General features: G+C 48.9%; 1 protein-coding gene across 4 annotated transcripts in view; it reads left to right on the top strand.

Moving 5' to 3' along the window:
- The first annotated feature begins 1,709 nt into the window (after positions 1-1,709).
- LOC125948055 (Ca(2+)/calmodulin-responsive adenylate cyclase) overlaps positions 1,710-17,597 on the top strand; it is a 31,297-nt gene continuing 15,409 nt past the window's right edge. The window contains exons 1-2 of one of the 4 annotated variants that reach the window (XM_049673716.1): positions 1,710-1,813; positions 3,257-3,830. The gene's annotated coding sequence lies outside the window, so the exon portion shown is untranslated. Of the gene's footprint in view, positions 3,831-17,597 lie in introns of all 4 variants that reach the window. The other 3 variants (XM_049673744.1, XM_049673725.1, XM_049673697.1) reach the window with 3 other exon arrangements.

Genomic DNA, 17,597 nt, shown 5'->3' with positions numbered 1-17,597 from the left:
AGTTACTGAGTGACCGAAAAAATCGGTAATTACCACTTTTTAGACAAACAAACCTTCATAAGCCGTGGCCACACGGCGCGAAAACTCTAGCGCAAACGAAAAAATTAATGCCAAAACGGTTTCGCTTAACCCTTACACGCTGTCAAACTTTTATACGTCCGCGGACTTTTTCGCTGAACCCTTGACGCTATCGAACGCTTTATTTACGAAAATGTAGGTTCTTTTCGTATTGTTTTTGCATTTTTAATATAAATATAACAGCAACAGCAACAAAATCGTTAAAAACTGCAAAATTTATTCGGAAATCAACTTCAGCGGCCAAAACACAGATGAAAACAATACGTTTGACATTTCGGCATAAATTTTCGGGTTTTTACCCCTGCCACACGAAGCGAAAACATTTTGGCATTAATGTGCAAATTTGCGCGCAAATTTTCGCCCCGTGTGGCCACGGCTATAAAAATATGTGGAAACGTAAATGAATGTATTAGGGGAGGGGGGAGGGGTGGAAAAGTTACATTTTACCAGTAAAACAACGATTTTTTCGGTCACTCAGTAACTCACCGTGAGTGGGGGGGCCTATTTCAGTCTTTTACCGATAACTGAAATGCACGTGTAGCGAGCGAGCAAGCGAGAACGAGCGAGAACCTCTTTTGGAGCTGTCAAATCGTATGTAAACAGTAGGGCGAGAAAGTTATCGCGATAACTTTGTTGCTCGTTTGGAAGCAGTTTGACACTTTTCGTGAATTTTAACTGTCGTAATACCACGGAGAAGCGAAAACAGCTCCGAAAAAGTGTTCCCGAAGTAAACATCCCACAGTCCCACCACTGTCAAACTCTGAAGTTTTTTCTAAAATCCGATCGGGGTTTTGTTCTACAAAAAGCTACCTGTCTATTTAAAATACCTTGGGCGAGTCCATACGTGCCGCGCTACAAAATCGAGCTTAAGCTAGGCTCGCACTATGACGTGTTGCTAAGAGGTCTACAAGATCTAATATTGAGTCTATCTGTAGGCATGACTGAAATACTCATCAATCTACCAATTACGCATCCTATGTGTGGCAGAAATTAAGCTTGCTTTTGAATTCAAATTACGGTATTCCCAGCAATACTCGAGCAGAAATGTTTTACCGTCTCGCCCACCGTGCCACGAACACGGTGGGATTTCTTGCATTGGAAGGCCAGACATTTCTGCTGCTTGCCGTAAAATATTCGACAAAATTTACGACGATTCGTGTAAAGTTGGGTCGGTTTTGTTGTATTTCCTTAGTTTGGTTTGATTTTGGAAATCGTCAGCACCTGCATGGTGAAATATTTCATTTGAATAGTGGTTTCTCAATGCGCCAGCACCCCCTTTTTAGCTTTTATAATTAAACATGGAGAAGAGAAGGAACATCTGACAATCGTTTAAATATAGTAGTAACAATAATTTTGTCACATTACTTATATCCATAATAAGCTACTTAATTCAAAGCAAACTAATCGCTCTGGACAAGAATGCGTTGGTCTGTCAGGTGAAAACACACCTCTACAGGCTCTGCATATGTTGGTGAGGGAAGAATGTCTTTCTGTTGGTAGCTACCCAGTAGCCAGAAAGGGAAGGGAGCTATCTATAAGCTACAGTTTTCTCTTTCTCCTTAGCACTACGTGCTCGATGTGTAGAGGTGGTGCGCGATATCGCACGAGCAGAACAGTACAAGAGTGCGTGTAAAGGCGTGCATAACGACAATACGCGAGACCAGAAGAAGCTGTCAACCGCGTCGCCCTTCCGCGGGGTTCGGTCCATCGTTCGCCGTACCACTGTGCCTGGAATGTACGTTCCCGTACGGGTTGTGCTGGTGACTCCTCTTATTTTTGTGTGGCTCGCTGTAGAACGGACAGATAGCCACGCGCATACGCACACAGACGGATTGACCAATTGTTGTTTTTGGTGCTTCGTGCTGGATGTGGCGGTCGACATCCTCCAGCCGGGTCGGGTTGGCGGCTGCAACACAGCCCCCCAAAAGCATCATCTCCATCAGCGTGGGCACATCTGCTTTCTGCTCGTTTGGTGCCTAACAAACCGTACGAACAACAGGGAGGCCACCCAGGCGGCCAAAGAAGTGGTTCCTCGTGGTCTCCGCCAGAAGAGCACGCGATACTGGCGAGCAGACAAGCGGCAAGCGGCCTGTCCCGCACCATCGCTGACGGACGCTGGTTCACCCCACCCCATTCGCTATTGGTTTCATCGTTTCGCGCTGTGAGCTGCTGGCACAGAGACCTACGCAATCAGCACCAGGAACTTGTGGCCAGGATTATCGGGATAGCGCGGTTCTTCGGAAGATATTTGTGTCCGTGTGCTTATGTTACCGTGTGTGTTGGGTGAACAGATTTTGGCCGGATTCTCCGTGTACAATCAACGCGCTGGTTTCAACGCTCCTGGCCACCAGGCCACCAACAATCAACATTCGCACACCTCCTTTCTCGCACGCATTCCGCTAACGCATCCATCGGTGACTATCCTTGCTAACGTAACGTAACGCATCGTAACGCAAGGTGTTGCGCTGCTTTTAAGATCCGGTTACGTGGACGATAGTCACGGCAATACTGTTTTGAAGTATGCCTCGCAACATCTCATCGATCTTCCTCTATCTCTTTGTTTTCTTTTTTTTTTTTTGAGATATCGTCCTTTGTTGTTGTACGTGCACAAGCACGCCGGTAACGGCTGTGACGATGGTGAACAACAAAAGGAAGGAGACTTCAACGACGAACACGAACACGATGTTCCGGCAGCCCAGCTTGTGTTGCGGCGCTTTTTGACAGTGTCCTTGCGCTCCCTAGGAGCAGGAGCACGTGCCAAACGTCAAACAGGGGTTGCTGGGTATGGGTGGCTGGACGGTGTACAAGGCAGTGGCCACTGCGCCGGACGTCTGTTGACATTGTGTGTGCGGCTGTATGACATCACGCCCTGCGTTCCTTCTCATGGTGATGTTTTGATCCTTTGCTCCCCTGGTTAGTCAACATGGCAAGCCTACCCTCAGTAGTCGTAGCAGGTAGGCCCCCCCGGGGTCAACTATTATGCAATAGCGCACACGTTTGGCCCGCAGAGACCGCGGATTTAGCGCGCCGGCCAGGGCCCTAGTGCAGATGGGGTCTGGATTTGATTGTGTTTTCCTTGGTGTATACCAGAGACCCATTTGCTGACAGTTCGGCGCATATTGAAGTGAAGGACATTGCTAACCCTCCTTTATCCTTCGTTTCCGTCTACAATATCCAGTTGCACTACTAACTAAACGAGAGAGTATCAGCGAGTGACAGGCTCGCTGCCAGCGCAATGCTACGTGTGGTGCTTTGCTGCATGCTTCTAGGGTGTCGTCCCTAGTTGTCCGATGCTCTTGCACGTCCGAACGCTCGCTGGTAAGGCGTCGGTGCGTTGGTGTGTATAGTCGTTATGATTACAGTGGCACAGAGACCTCTGTGATCGTTGCGGAAATAAGTGTTAGTGTTTTGTGCGTGTGCGTGCGTGTGTGTGTGTGAGAGTGTATGTGTGTGTGTGTTTGTGTGTGTGTGTGTGTGTATGTGTGTGTATGTAGGTTTGTGTACCCCTGCCTCCGTCGCTCACACCACGTGCATGTTAATGCTGGTGCGTCGTGTGCCGGTGCGTCTGAGCTGACGCTGACGTCGGAAGGACACACTGGTACCGATCATTCAATCGACGAGGAAAGGAGCAGAAAGGGCACCCCAGACACTATCCGGGCGGTCGTGCAACATTCAACCGTCGGGACCAGGCCTCCAGAACCAGTGAACTGACGACCAACAACAACAACAACCAGCGGTCAGGATTTGGTACGGTAAGGAAGGGAATTTATTTCAGTATGTTTGTGCGCGTGCGCTCACGCGTGTGAGTGTATGTGTGTTTGGCGTTCGATAAACATTCCAGCTCTGATGCTTTTTGTTTATCCTAGCAGCAAGAACCTGCGTCTGGTTCGGGAATGCCGCGGAATCTCGGTTTTGATGTCTGGCAGTCGGGCGTGCGATGTTAACGGCGATCATATTTCGAAGCGCCTTGAGGTCGCCTCGGTTCCAACAGCTAAACATAGCTAGATGCCGCACCCGCTGCCACCGCTATTCCCGCCTTCTGATTTGATCTGTTAGCCACGCAAAGTAAAGAAGTGAAGGGCACTGGTAGGAGGGCATCTTCAGGACCAGGGCCATCTACCCCTACAGTCCCGTTTAGCGAACCGAGCCAGACCTCAAGACCTTCTGGTTTTCCTCGGCAGAAACACGGCGACAGTCGCTGTTTAAGGGTAATGGTTTTCTTTATTCCAAACTTTCTCCGTGAACCTCGGCTGGTGGCATCCCAGCCCAATACAATGACCAGTCCTAAAGAAGTAACCATTTTTGTGTACAACATATTTAATTGTTTATAATTTAACAAAACTAAATGTACATCGATGTAGCTTCTACCCAGATATCGAAATCGTGGAGGTAGTAGCTAGTAAATAAAATACAAAATGTCGGCTCCGTTTTAAAGGGACGAAGAGGAGAGGCTAATATTGTAAAGTTAGATGAGGATCAACATCAATATTTGGATCGTACGCTTGCGCAAAACCTTTCTAGAATTGTGCGTATGAGATTCATTCGTTTCGGAAATCACGCACAACGGAATGCTCACAAATGATGTCGAATCCTTCGTTTTGTTTGATTAATATTGTTACTTGAGCAAACAATTCGTGACGTTATTTGTTCTCCTCCTAGTGTAACTACTTGAATTGTCCTCCTACTAAGTGGACTAAACACGTGCAGTTAGTAAAATCCATCGAGGAAGGAAGCAAAAGTACAATGTGTTTGAGTTTGAATAGGCATATTTGCTTTCTCTTCGAATAAACTGCTCATCAAATCGAAACTTCGAGTAGAAAAACGTACCATGATTGGGTGGGTACACATCGGCTCGTGCTAGGCAGTAAAGTGTTGGAAAATCTTGGATCGCTTTTTTTGTACGGGTCAGCTGTGGAACCGGATCTCTGGATTCTCGCTCGTTCGATCGCACGCCTCGCAAGGTGAAGGAAACAGAAACACAAAAACACAAAACCCTACTATAAGCAAATCTGGGGCCCAATCATTGCTAGTTTCTCATCATTAGTCGTGGGCGCGGGCACGCGTACTCGGCACACGACGCCGCTTCACAAACTCTCCTCACCTTCAATGTAGGCAGCCTATAAAGCGCGGCGAACTTTGGCATTCTCGATCATCGGACGTGTTTGATGAGCTCGCTGGCAGTAAACCATGACTGTGGGTACACACCTGCTGGGGCTGGGCTGGAAGCGTCGTGGAAAACGCGATTCCTTTGGCAAACATCGTCGCGTTTCACGGAGGGAGCAAGCGTTGGGGACAGGTAACGGGTGAGCGAGAGTGTGTGTGTGTGTGTGTGTGTGTGTGTGTGTGTGAGAGAGAGAGAGAGAGAGAGAGAGAGATAGAGAGAGAGAGGGAGGGGGGGCTCTCGGAATTGCGGTGATCGAAGATGTAATTAAAATGTTCTCAAACAGGCGGTTCTCCCGGTTTATTGGTTGGTTGTTGTTCCCCTGATCTTCCCTGGTCTTCCTGCGCCTGACATTTGACACTCAATTGCATTCATTCATCAACCGGGTTGCCCCCTGGGACAAGTAAGACACCCACACACACACACACACACACACACACACACACACACACACGCACACACACGAAGAGAGAGAGAGAGAAAGAGAGAGAGAGAGAGAGAGAGAGAGAGAGAGAGAGAGAGAGAGAGAAAGGCACACACATACACACAGAGGCACACAGAGGCACACAGCAACCAGCGCGGTGCACAAACAGCCGGGAGGCCCCGGGGTAAGCCACAGGGACGCGGTGGCTTTCGTCCACCTCGCACCATCATCCATCCACCCACACAAGGCACACTACTAGACACATGTCATTGCATGACCCTTTCACGTGCATGTGTGTGTGTGTGTGTGCCAAGGTTGTGAGCCCTCCAGTCCGTTACTGGCATTTGCTAATGGGATTGGCAAGCCGCCCCTCCACTTCCACGCCTCCAAGGGAGCTATCAATGCCTGGTGCTGCTGCTGCTGTGCATCATCGCGCGGATGATCCGTAAGCCGCGGCCGAAGCCCGGAGCTGAGATGACAGACGGCAACGTTTTTGTTTACCTCGTTGCTTGCGCTGCGATCAACCAAAAAAGGGGAAAAGGGGTAGGGGTGCGGGTGCGGGCGGTGTTCAGGCGTCCCGCGGCGGTGACGCGGAACTTTCCGGGACCGCACGCAGGAGGGAGGGAGGGTGGGGGCGTTTGGCGTTAATTACGCGTGCACGCGTAGAGGAGGATGCCCGTGCTACCCCGTGACCTTCGTCTTTATGCGTGCCACCGTTCCGGTTGCGGTCCGGTTCCGGGCTTGCTATTGGGTCGCTGAAACTGTTGGGAGAGGGGATGGGGGGCTGGGGGAGGGGGGCTTTGGGTCGGTTGCGGTTGATAGATGGCTAAAATGGAATGAAATGGAATGGGATGGGATGGTCAATCGATCATCGTTGAAGAACAGTGAAGAACGAGAGTGGGTGGTAGTGGGGTGGTTGGGCTACAAAGATAGAAACCAGGATGTCACATAATGGATGGTGTGGATCCTCATGGGGCATGGGATATGGCTCCACAGTGCAGCAGTAGAAACGACACACGCACGCGCGCACGCATACATGGTTGGGTGGATTTTTTTCTTGATTCCTTCGTGCCTTGATTATGTGATGCATAAACGTACATGTGCGTGTGTTTGTGTGTGTGTGTTTGTGTGTGGTCATGAAGGAAGGGAGTTGCTCGGGGCGAAAGCGAAGGAAAGGCAATCGAGAGCTGGCTGGCTGGTTGCGATGGTTGCGATGGTTTTATGTTCTTGTTGTTATTGTCGTCGTCCACCCGCAAATGAAGATGCAACCGAGAGCATTAGCGTAAATCTTCTCATACTCACTTATACGGTTTGTGTGTGTGTGTGTTTGTGTATGTGTTTCGCTGCGGTTACTGGAACCAAACGAAAACCCTCTGAGTCGACCAACGACTTCATTGCCCGTGTATCTTTGTTGTCGGTTAAAGTGTGCATGTGGGTGTGGTGTGTTTGTGTGCAGGGCTTCATCCTGTTGCGTTACGACTCAAGGCCAGTTAAGTGACAGAAAGGAGCCTCGATTAGCCGTGGCCACACGGGGCGAAAATTTGCGCGCAAATTTGCACATTAATGCCAAAATGTTTTCGCTTCGTGTGGCAGGGTAAAACCCCGAAAATTTATGCCGAAATGTCAAACGTATTGTTTAGATCTGTGTTTTGCCGCAGAAGGTAATTTCCGAATAAATTTTTCTGTTTTTAACGATTTTGTTGCTGTTGCCGCTATATTTATATTAAAAATGCAAAAACAATACGAAAAGAACCTACATTTTCGTAAATAAAGCGTTCGATAGCGTCAAGGGTTCAGCGAAAAAGTCCGCGGACGTATAAAAGTTTGACAGCGTGTAAGGGTTTACGCGAAACCGTTTTGACATTAATTTTTTCGTTTGCGCTAGGGTTTTCGCCCCGTGTGGCCACGGCTATTCACTTTGCTGGATCTCTAAAACATTTCGCTTCACCTACCTTCGTGTGTATTCGCTTTGGGGGGTGGGAGGGGGTTGGCGGGGATAGGCAGGCGATCACAGCGTCAAGTGGACTGATTGGTTCAATAATGATTTATGTGGAACGTGTTTGCGATTGGCATTTGATGCGAGATGCGGGAAGATGCAAACCAAGCAACAGGCGGAGGGCGCGAGAAAGAGAGAGAGAGAGAGAGAGAGAGATGAGAGAGAGAGAGAGAGAGAGAGAGAGATGAGAGAGAGAGAGAGAGAGAGAGAGAGAGAGAGGGAGAGAGAGAGCGAGGAAGGGGGCAACATTGATACTTCCGATGGAACACGCGGATCGAGCGGCGCGACCGAGAGAGTAAATGGCACCGGGGCATTCGCGATGATTTTATTTTCTCGCGATTATGGAAAAAAGAAAACGATTTTTCGCTATTTTTAAAACTCTTGCAGAACCAAGCGAGGAATGGGCGAGCAGGGATAGTCGTTGACGGGGTAGGTGTGTCCGAGGGGGAGCGGGGAGGGGGAGGGGGGGTCGGGGGGGGGGGGGAAGCGAGCTGGATGCCAGTGGCACTGCTAATGGATAAAAAGACAGGACGGAAGGAAGGCGGTACCGTTCTGTTCCGTTGCAATTGGATTTTCTCCGTTTAATTGTCTTTTGGGGTTGGCTGGTTGGCAACCCACTGTTGCCGTGTCACCAGTTGGCCATGTCGTGTCATGGGAGGTGGGACCACCCTTTCCAGTAGCACCACCGAATCCTTTCTTAACTTAACTTACCTATTTGGAAAAATAAAAGTGATCGCGGAGTCGGTTGCGGTCGATGTCAGCAATGGATGAGGACGCAATGAACAGGGGGGGTCAGCACAATGGAGCACCGTGTCTGGTTATTCGTCTGGGTGCAAAAATTCACTTTCCTATTTGCTGTAGCCCCTCCTCGCCCCCTGTAATCTGCCGTTTTTGCCGGTAAACGGCTTGCGACTTCTAGGCGCATCAATTGCTGCCGCTTAAAACCGTTCCCCATGAGCCTTCGAACCTTGCAGCAGTTTCGCGGTACGCTGGTGTACACCCGCTTTCATATCCTGGTTGGTATATTGACCTAGAGTTCACCAGCGGGGCCGGGGGGTGTTTTTGTTTTCTTCGAGAGCGTCATGCGAACGCAACCTTCTAGTAAAACCATAAAATCGACGCGCCGATCGCCGAACACAAGCCGATCGCTGACCTTGGCAAGGTGTCAAAATGAGTTAAACTGAGTGTGTCTGTGGGTGCTGCTGTACACTGCTTCCGCTTCCGACCATAAGAGGACTAAGTCCGCTGGTACGAAGAGTCATTTGTAAAGCGTGTAAGTGAGTCGGAATTTGAAACCGAATCCGAACCAACTCCGACTACTGAGCAGAAACTTACTTTTCTCACAGCTTGATGCACGAAAACCCGCACCCGCCGTACCCCCGAAGCCTCAGGTCACGGAAGGGCATGTCAGTCGGTCGTCATCCCAGGGGCCAAGGACCGCAGACCGCCGACTGCTGCTGCTGATGGGATCAGCTGTGCTCATCCGAGCAATGTCTGCGCTAATGCGCATCGTCTCAGCTCTCAACGCTTAATAGAATCGCGTGGAATTTGATAGACCATCAAATTGGTCCTAATGTGGTGGTGGTGGTGGGTTTGTTGACTTACTCGGCACATCTGCCCCCACCTTGCGATTACGTCAGCTTCAGCGGCCAACGCCGGGAAAGAGGCCACCTAATAGTCTCCTGTCATCCATGCAAAGTGCATTCCATTCGATGCGCGACGCGGGGGCACGGTGGACCGCAGTAGTAGCAGTAGAAGAATGCAGCTCCTCCAGAGCTCCTGTGCTGGTACAACCGGCGTACCGGCTATCCATTTCACCTCCAGCAAACGGGCGAAAGGTGATCGAAAGACTGACCGTGACCATTAATGGGCCGGGGACGGGTTGGTGGTGGTGGTGGTGGTGGACAAATCACGATCTCCCACCTCCCGAGCTGCTCATCAGTATACGGTGGTCAACATTAGCCTGGCGCCGGTCTGGATCCGTCACGGTTACGCTCTTGCTGCTGCTGGTAAAAATGTAAAGCGAATTTCCGCCGGAAATGGCAAATGTCAGTCTAAGCCTGGACCTCTTGCCCGTTCCTTCGTCACGCATCATCATCACCATCATCGTCGACGTCGTCATCAGCATGAGAAACCGTTAATCGTGCACATCGCGCCGGGGCGATGGCTGGCAGCTTGCCCGGTTCGGATCGTTAATTTGGTACCGCGGAATGGGATCCAGATGGTAGCGCCGATGGTTGGTAGCACATGTTGCTGAGGGAGACAACGCGCTATGCAACGCGATGCATGTTGCAAAAAGGCATCTCGCAGAATTCCGTGTAGAGGAGTTGATGCCAAGGAACAGTATTATTGCACTTTTGGTTTTCTTTCATTGCTCTTCTTTCTTCTCTCTCTCTCTCTCTCTCTCTCTCTCTCTCTCTCTCTCTCTCTCTCTCTCTGTCTCTGTCTCGCTCTCTCCGTCCTTACGCTGGTTGTGCCGAGCATCGTTTGATGCTGCAAGTCGCATTGATGCCGCTGCCTGTGAAAATCTTGTCGATCTATTTTCGTACCGTGGATGTCAAGGGGGGGGGGGGGGGGGTGGGGGGTCCTGATGTAGCGCGCGCGTTCTGGAGTGCTGCACGGTCGCCAATCCCATCAATATACGCACGCACGCACGTACACACATACAAATTGTCGCTTTGTGGCTTCCCATTACATCGCGCGCATATCATCTGCCACTTACGCATTGCGCTACTGCTACTGCTGCTGCTGCTGCAATATAGGCCCATATGGAGGCCTCCAGCACGCTCCTTTGAAGTATCACTTACGTACTCTTGGATGATTCGCCGCCGGGTCGGATCCATTTTGCTTTTCGCAACAACCGAAGAGTCGCTTCCAACCCACAGCTCTCCCACCAGGTGATGACGGTACGCCGCTGCGAGGTATGGGCCAAGGAAAGGGGAAGGCGTAGCGTAAGTGGGAAGACCTGGACGCTAGATATTTATATTTTTAGTCGAGCACCATCTCAGCATCAGCATGGGAGCAAACATAGACACTGGTGAAGGGTGAGTGAGAGAAGGTGAAGCTGGTGACAAAACGGAAGCAGGGAATGGCTGCGAAAAACATGCGTGCCCGTGTGTGCTCGTGTGTGTGTGTGTGTGTGGATATTAACTCCGGAACTCAACAGTTCCCTACAGGAGGATTCGTTTCGGTCTGTGTTGGGGACGAAAAGACGGTGATTTGCGAGAGAAGAGGGGCGTGAGGGGGGGGGGGAGAGGGGGGGGAGAGGGGGGGGTGGAGTGTAGGGTAGGGCGTTTAGGGAAAAGAAAGACTAGTCAGATGGGATTAACGCCAAACTCAGGCCGCCGCCAACAACAATAGAACCAACAATCGATCAGCAGCTCATGTGTAGAGGGATGGTGGGGGGATAGGCGGCGGTAAGTGACATAAAATTGGTGAATAGGAGGAAGAGGTCGGGTGGGTCCTCATGGGCGCTGGGGTTGTTGTGGTAATTTGGAAAGCGATTTTCTCTGTTGAGTGAATTTCGTAAAATTTGACAACCCCAGGAAGAAATAGGGCGGGGGTAGGCAGAGAGCGGAATGTGGATTGAGGTTATTTTTGATAATCCCGTCCCGCAACACCACCACACCTCTACGGCCGCAGTTACCGATCGGAGCAACCTTGCGGCAATCTCCCCTCTTGTAGGAAGCTGAGCTGGGAAGTGTAGGTGGCGGGGATAGGGGTGAGGTGTGGTGAGAAAAATGGGCGCTTTGGTGAAAGGATGACCTGACCCACAGCACCCAGTATCAGCCACTATAGCCACTACAGCAGTAGCCAGTATCCCTCAAAACCCTCAGATCAAATGCGACTTGCTTATTCTTTGTTCCTTTTTTTCTTCTTGCTTCCTTTTTTTCTTCTTATTCTTCTCTCATCATTCTCTCTCTTTCTCACACATTCTCTCTCTCTCTCTCTCTCTCTCTCTCTCTCTGGTTTTTTTGCTTGATAGTTTTCTGCTATTAGTCGTTGAATTACTTCTTTCAATATCTTGGCTCAACAAAAGCCTTTTTTTTTCAAACCAAATAGAACAATTATACTATTACTGTTCGCTAGCTGTCCTAAGGGATCGGCATTGCAAGCAATCGATCAGATAATAACTAGAAGCTATGATGCTTACGTCGGATGGTGTAACACTTCCGAACAGCCGATAGTTGGTTTTTAATTGTGCGATAATAGTTTTTGACCGGTTTTGTGACATGTGATCGAGCGATCGTTAAGGTTAAGAAAGGTTGAGCAATATGTTTCTCATTTCGGTTCTGGCCAGTTTTCTAGCCATAGCTCGACTACACCGGATCAATGTTTCGTCGACAGACATTCACCATCAATTGTTGGACCAATTTCCAGCCATCAAATCTTTTTCTTCCAATTTTTTTATTGTTGTTGAACCGAACATCATTCTTGGTCTTTAACGTAAAAAAAACTCCGCGCTAAATCTTTGATACCAGTTTTCCCATTTGTTTTTTCTGTTGTTGTGTCTTAATATGTTCACCATAAGCATTAACCGACAAACGAGAACATCCAGCAGATGTTTTCTTCAAATGAAGGAAGGTTATTTAAACTTTGCTCCCTAAAATGGAGCAACAAAACTCGGCAATTTGTAGTCGCGGAAATAACTGTAGTAGTTACTAGTCCGTGCAGTCACTTGCTGCGTTCTAGAATGCCCGTTTTTGGGCAAAACCAAAAAACTAATTCTCGACCGTTGCGTTCATATTATTTCCCTCTAGAGAGAGAGAAAGCGAGAGAGAGAGAGAGATAAAGAGAGAGAGAAAGAGAGAGAAAGAGAGAAAGAGAGAGAGAGAGAGAGAGAGAGAGAGAGAGAGAGAGACGGAAAATGATCCTGAGAAAAAACGGGGGAGGCGGTACGGAACGACCACAAATTCGAATGCCCGCTGTTGCCGTTAAGGATTTCTATTTATGGTTTACCTTTCTTAATGGATGGACATTTGTCCTTTGTAGCCGTTAAGCGTTTCCGAACCGTTCATTAGACAACAGGTTCCGGAGGCTCCGGAGGTTCCGGTTGCGGGGTTGAGGGTGTCAGTGGGATCTGTGGTTATATCATCGCCTGGCGCGCTCACTCCGCCAAGGAGGAGACAGTAGAGACGGATTGTCTCAATAAGCCCCCCCCCCCCCCCCCCCCCCCCCCGGAGCAGCAACTCGGTCTCCTCGGTTGCCATCGAGCGCGCTATCGGCACCTCGGGATCGATCAACGGTGCAGTGCGAGTGTCTTTGTGTGCGCGGGCGCGTGTGTGTGTGTGTGTGACTGCGTGCGTTTGGTTTTGACGTTGACAAGTGTTTCCATTTCGCCTGTCAGCTGCTTGTGCTGCGAGTTTGCATAAGAAGGCAAAACCCTCCGTCGCCCAGCAACCGCATAGACGAAGTGCGCAAATTAAGACCCCCTCCCCCCTCTCCTCCTTTCTCTCCCCTTAGGCCACGGAGGGTATTCTGTCACGCCATATCAGCGTGTGGCATACACGCTGGCGATGGTCGGCGAGAAACAAGAAAAGTCATTGATGATGGATGACTGCGGCGCTCGTTGGGGAGGGGGGAGCGGGAGGGGGGGGGGGATTGAATTTGAATGTCGGGAGGAAACTAACAAACGCCGTCGATATATAGCAGAGCAGCTCGTCCGAAGTCAGAAGACGGATGAGCCCATGGTCAGGTTGGCGTTGTTTGTTGTTGTTGTGGTGGCCCTTGCGGCAAGTACGTCACCGAGGCGGCTTGTATTGGAGGTCTGCACAGCCGATAGTGCCATTACTGTGCTCCCTGTTACGTTCCATGCACCGTATCGATCATTTCTGGTCGGCAGAAACCCTTATATATACCGAGGATCATCACCGGAGAATGATCCCACACCCAGAGAATGCATACACCTGGTAGCTGTCTAGGTTCAGGATTCTCTGTTGACTTCATGTGGAGTGTGGCTCCGAGAAGTCCGTCAAGCAGATTGGTCTGTAATTTTGGGATATCGTCCGTAGAGATCTGGCGCCGAAACAAGAATTCGAACTACATTACGTGCATCTTATATTGCTGCTGCTGTTGTTGTTTGTTGTTGTTGTTGTCGTTGTTGTTGTTGTTGTTGTCGTTGTTGTTGTTGTTGTTGTGGAAAGCTGCCCGATACGGGGAGCAAAAGCTCGGTAAATGTCGGTCGCGAATCCCTCCTGGATGTAATCGTTGATGGGGCGTATACGTGAGGTGTACGTGCAGGCTTTTCAACTTCAAAACACTCCCCCGCCATACACCATCATCGCGGTACGCGATTTCTGGGCGCGCTCGGAGTTTAGAAATACCGTCAGTCAAAAACGGCGTCCAAACGGAAAACGTGGTCTCTGATGATGGGTTCTCCGAAGCAGGTCATCATCACCGTCGTCGTCGGCGTCGTCGTCGTCCTCGTCGTCGTCGTCGTCGTCGTCGTCGTCGTCATCATCATCATCATCATTCGTATTCATATGGTGCTGTGGTGCATACAAATGGACGCATTTGGCGGACCGGCCTAGTCATTCGATTCTACGCACCGCGAATCCGGAATGTCTGGTTGTGTGTCGGGCCCCGGGTACGGCCGGGAGGCATTCAATTCGCTACGAGGAAGAGGGAGATGTTTTGGGGGAGGGTAAACGCTCGTTTGAGCGTGAAATATGGTGCCCTATTGTGTAAAAAGAGTCACACGAATCCAACGAGTACTCGTTGCTCGCTACCGACATTCGAGTTTGCTTAAAAACCGCATTGTGCTAATCGAGAGGTGTTTTTAGGGCCTCTGTCTATTGTGTTAATCCCAACGAGTCGCTCTCGATTCGAAACGCAAAGTTCTGTACCTCAGAATTCGCGCTTGAATCGAGCGATGCTCGAAGCCATCGAGGACCCTAAGGTGATCGAATGGGCTGTCAAGGTGAACGAACGAGGTGACAAAGTGTTCGAGTTTGTTTTGATTTAGATGTTGGGCAAAGTTAGTAATTTCATTTAATTAATTGACTATTGGCCCATAAATAATTAAATGTTTGGTACAGCTGCACTTTTAAGTACTTTACCGCAATGTTAACAAGGCTTTTCTTGAAACATAGCGTGCTTGAAATCTATTCGCTGTCTATCGCTGTCAAAATCTATTCAAAAAAATCTATTCAAGCACGCTATGTTTCAAGAAAAGCCTTGTTAACATTGCGGTAAGGTGCTTAAAAGTGCAGCTGTACCAAATAGTAAATTATTTATGGGGCAATAGTCGATTAATTAAATGAAATTACTAACTTTGGCCACCCTCCAAATCAAAACAATATCGACCTCTTTGTCAGCTCGTTCGTCCACTTTGACAGATCGTTCGACTACTCGATAGCTTCGAGCGTCGGTCAATTCAAGCGCGAATTCTGCGGTACAGAACTTTGCGTTGCGAATCGAATACGACTCGTTGTGATTTCTACAATAGGGCCCATGGTTTTTCGTTCTTCGATCGCTTCGTCGTCGGCTCCCTTGGTGACGCCGAACAAACAACAACAAAACCAGATTATTACACGCCACGTCACACCACACGCACTGCTGCACGCACTTGCTGTATGCTTGTTCGTCTACGTTGTGTTGTCTGTCCCCACGGAGTAGATGGAAGGTCTTATGTTAATCACACTGATGATCGCTCACATCAAACTGACAGCCCACGCGTACGTTTACAGGGGGGTTGACCTTTCTTCCAAGAAGTGGGGGGGGGGGGGGGGGAAACGAATCGAAACCAAATTCTCGAAAAAACGTCCGTCCCAAGTCGATTTCGTTCAAACAGTTTGTTTACATCTTTTCCTGCACCCTGCTGCTGCTTCGTTGCGTTCCTGAGAGCAACAGGAAGTCCGTCTGATGATGATATCGCATTGGAAGGCAATCCACGGGAGCTTCATCTGGTATATCTAGTATATCTGGTGACGCCTGGCGGCGCCGCAACGGTGCTTTGTGATGCCCGCTGCTCCGGAGGCCGGAACCTCTAGCTGCTAAGTTTTACTCGGGATCTTGGTCGGTTGTGTGCGACCGGGTAATTATGAATGGTGCCGAAAACGTTAACCAAACTTTCCTTCCAAACTTCTGTTACAGATGTTTGCCTAAAGGTTTTAGGTGGAATAGGTGTAAATAGTTTTATTGTTTACTGTATGGCCTAGACACAATCTTAAGAACTATACGTAGAAGAGGGAGTGCGACGTGTGACGTGACGACGAGTGTAACGTGATACATGGGTAAACTACAGTCATATAACATAACGTATCTTTGGTTGAAGTCATCACTTGATCAACTTGTTGGAATTTTGTTGCAGTTTTTTAAGTTTTTTTTTAAATAATGATCTAAAAATCGAGAAGAGCTCCAAATATTGTTCATCTTCTCACCTTTGTAGCTTGATTGACAGTAGTTAGTTAAGCTGCTGTGCGTTAAGTGATTAGAGAGAGAAGTGATGCGATCCCTTGAAGAGTTCGAGAAGACCGAGATGCGACATTGAAGGCTTTTCCAGTGCAATAAGGGCCTAGAATCCCTCCTTCAGACCAAGATGAGCGGCAGGCGGAAGGTCAGGTGATATGTGGATGATGATGCGCTGCTGTGGCGGTTATGCGGGCCGTATGAGACGGTTCTGGATGAATCAAGACACTGCCCTCGTTTACCGACACGCAAACACGCCCATTAGTATGGTCAATATGTCTGTTCGGTCCCAGAAATATATTTTAACGTTCCCCGTGCCCGGTGCCCCGGCATCCATCGAGCCAACGCCAACACGCGCGATACATATTTTAATATCGTTGACCCCGATGTGTTTGTGTGTGCGCGTTGGTAGTGTGGTGCGTGCGCACAGTGTGCGACACAGTTGCCCAACCAACTTGGTTTTTTCGGTCGGTCGTCGATGTCTCGTCGGTGGCTGTGCCATACGAAACGCCGTCCCCATCCAGCAGCGGATGATGATGTCACACGCCAAAGGCCGAACTACTGGGGCACCTGACTGGATGGATGGATGCAGCAGCAGCAGCAGCAACAGGAGATGCACCCCCTTCCGTTTTCCGGTCTGTTTTGTAGCAGGTGCAAGATCAGATCCAGGGTCTCCGAGACGGTTTTGCAGTACGCGCTAGGGACCGTTAATCTATCGAAAGCGTTCCGGTGCACTAGTGCCTGAATGCCACATGCGACTCGAAGCAGCATACAGTGACCGGCATAAGTAAAAGCCCACCCCTTGATTTTTGTAGATTTTTGACTATAAATCCTACATTTTCTATCGTATCCGGCAAGTGTTGTGGTTTTCTTGAAGGTTTAACATTCCTCTTTCAGTTTCACTAGCTTTCATCTCGATTGGATTGATAACAATTTTTTGATAAATGTTTAAACGAGAGATGGTCGATCACAGATGTGACAAAAGTAAAAGCCCACCTACAATGAAATTTCCCTAACAATTAATATGGTCCATCCTTAGCTCAGATTTTAAGTTACAGGTGTTTTGGCATGACGTCTACACGATTTCAGGTGTATTGAGGTTCAAACTTGTTGAATAACTTCCAAAAAAATAATTATTTTGATAATAACATAATTCTTAATGAAATTTTTATCTAAAATTTCCCACAAATTCTTGATCCGTTAAAAATCGTGGCTTTGAGAAGGCCATTTGAGAAGGGGAGTGACACGGGAACATTAAAAAATATTAGTTATTTTAGCAGCATGCTTAGGTTCACTGCCCTGTTGCATAACAAAAGTGCTTTTAAATGGGCTTATTCGTACTGAGTCCATCAAATAGTTATTAAGGGTGTCAACATAATTTTCGCCCGCCATAATACCATCATTTTCTTTAAATTGTCCACAAGAGCCATGGAAAATCCACCCCGTAACTTCATACTACCACCACCGTGCTTGATTATGACCAGTACATTACGTTCTTGCAAACCATGGTTTATTTTCCGCCAATCTCT

The sequence above is a fragment of the Anopheles darlingi genome, chromosome X (genome assembly GCF_943734745.1).
Source record: "Anopheles darlingi chromosome X, idAnoDarlMG_H_01, whole genome shotgun sequence".
Classification (NCBI taxonomy): domain Eukaryota; kingdom Metazoa; phylum Arthropoda; class Insecta; order Diptera; family Culicidae; genus Anopheles; species Anopheles darlingi.
The sequence above is the reverse complement of the archived record's forward strand: the minus strand, read 5'-3'. Positions and strand labels throughout refer to the sequence as shown.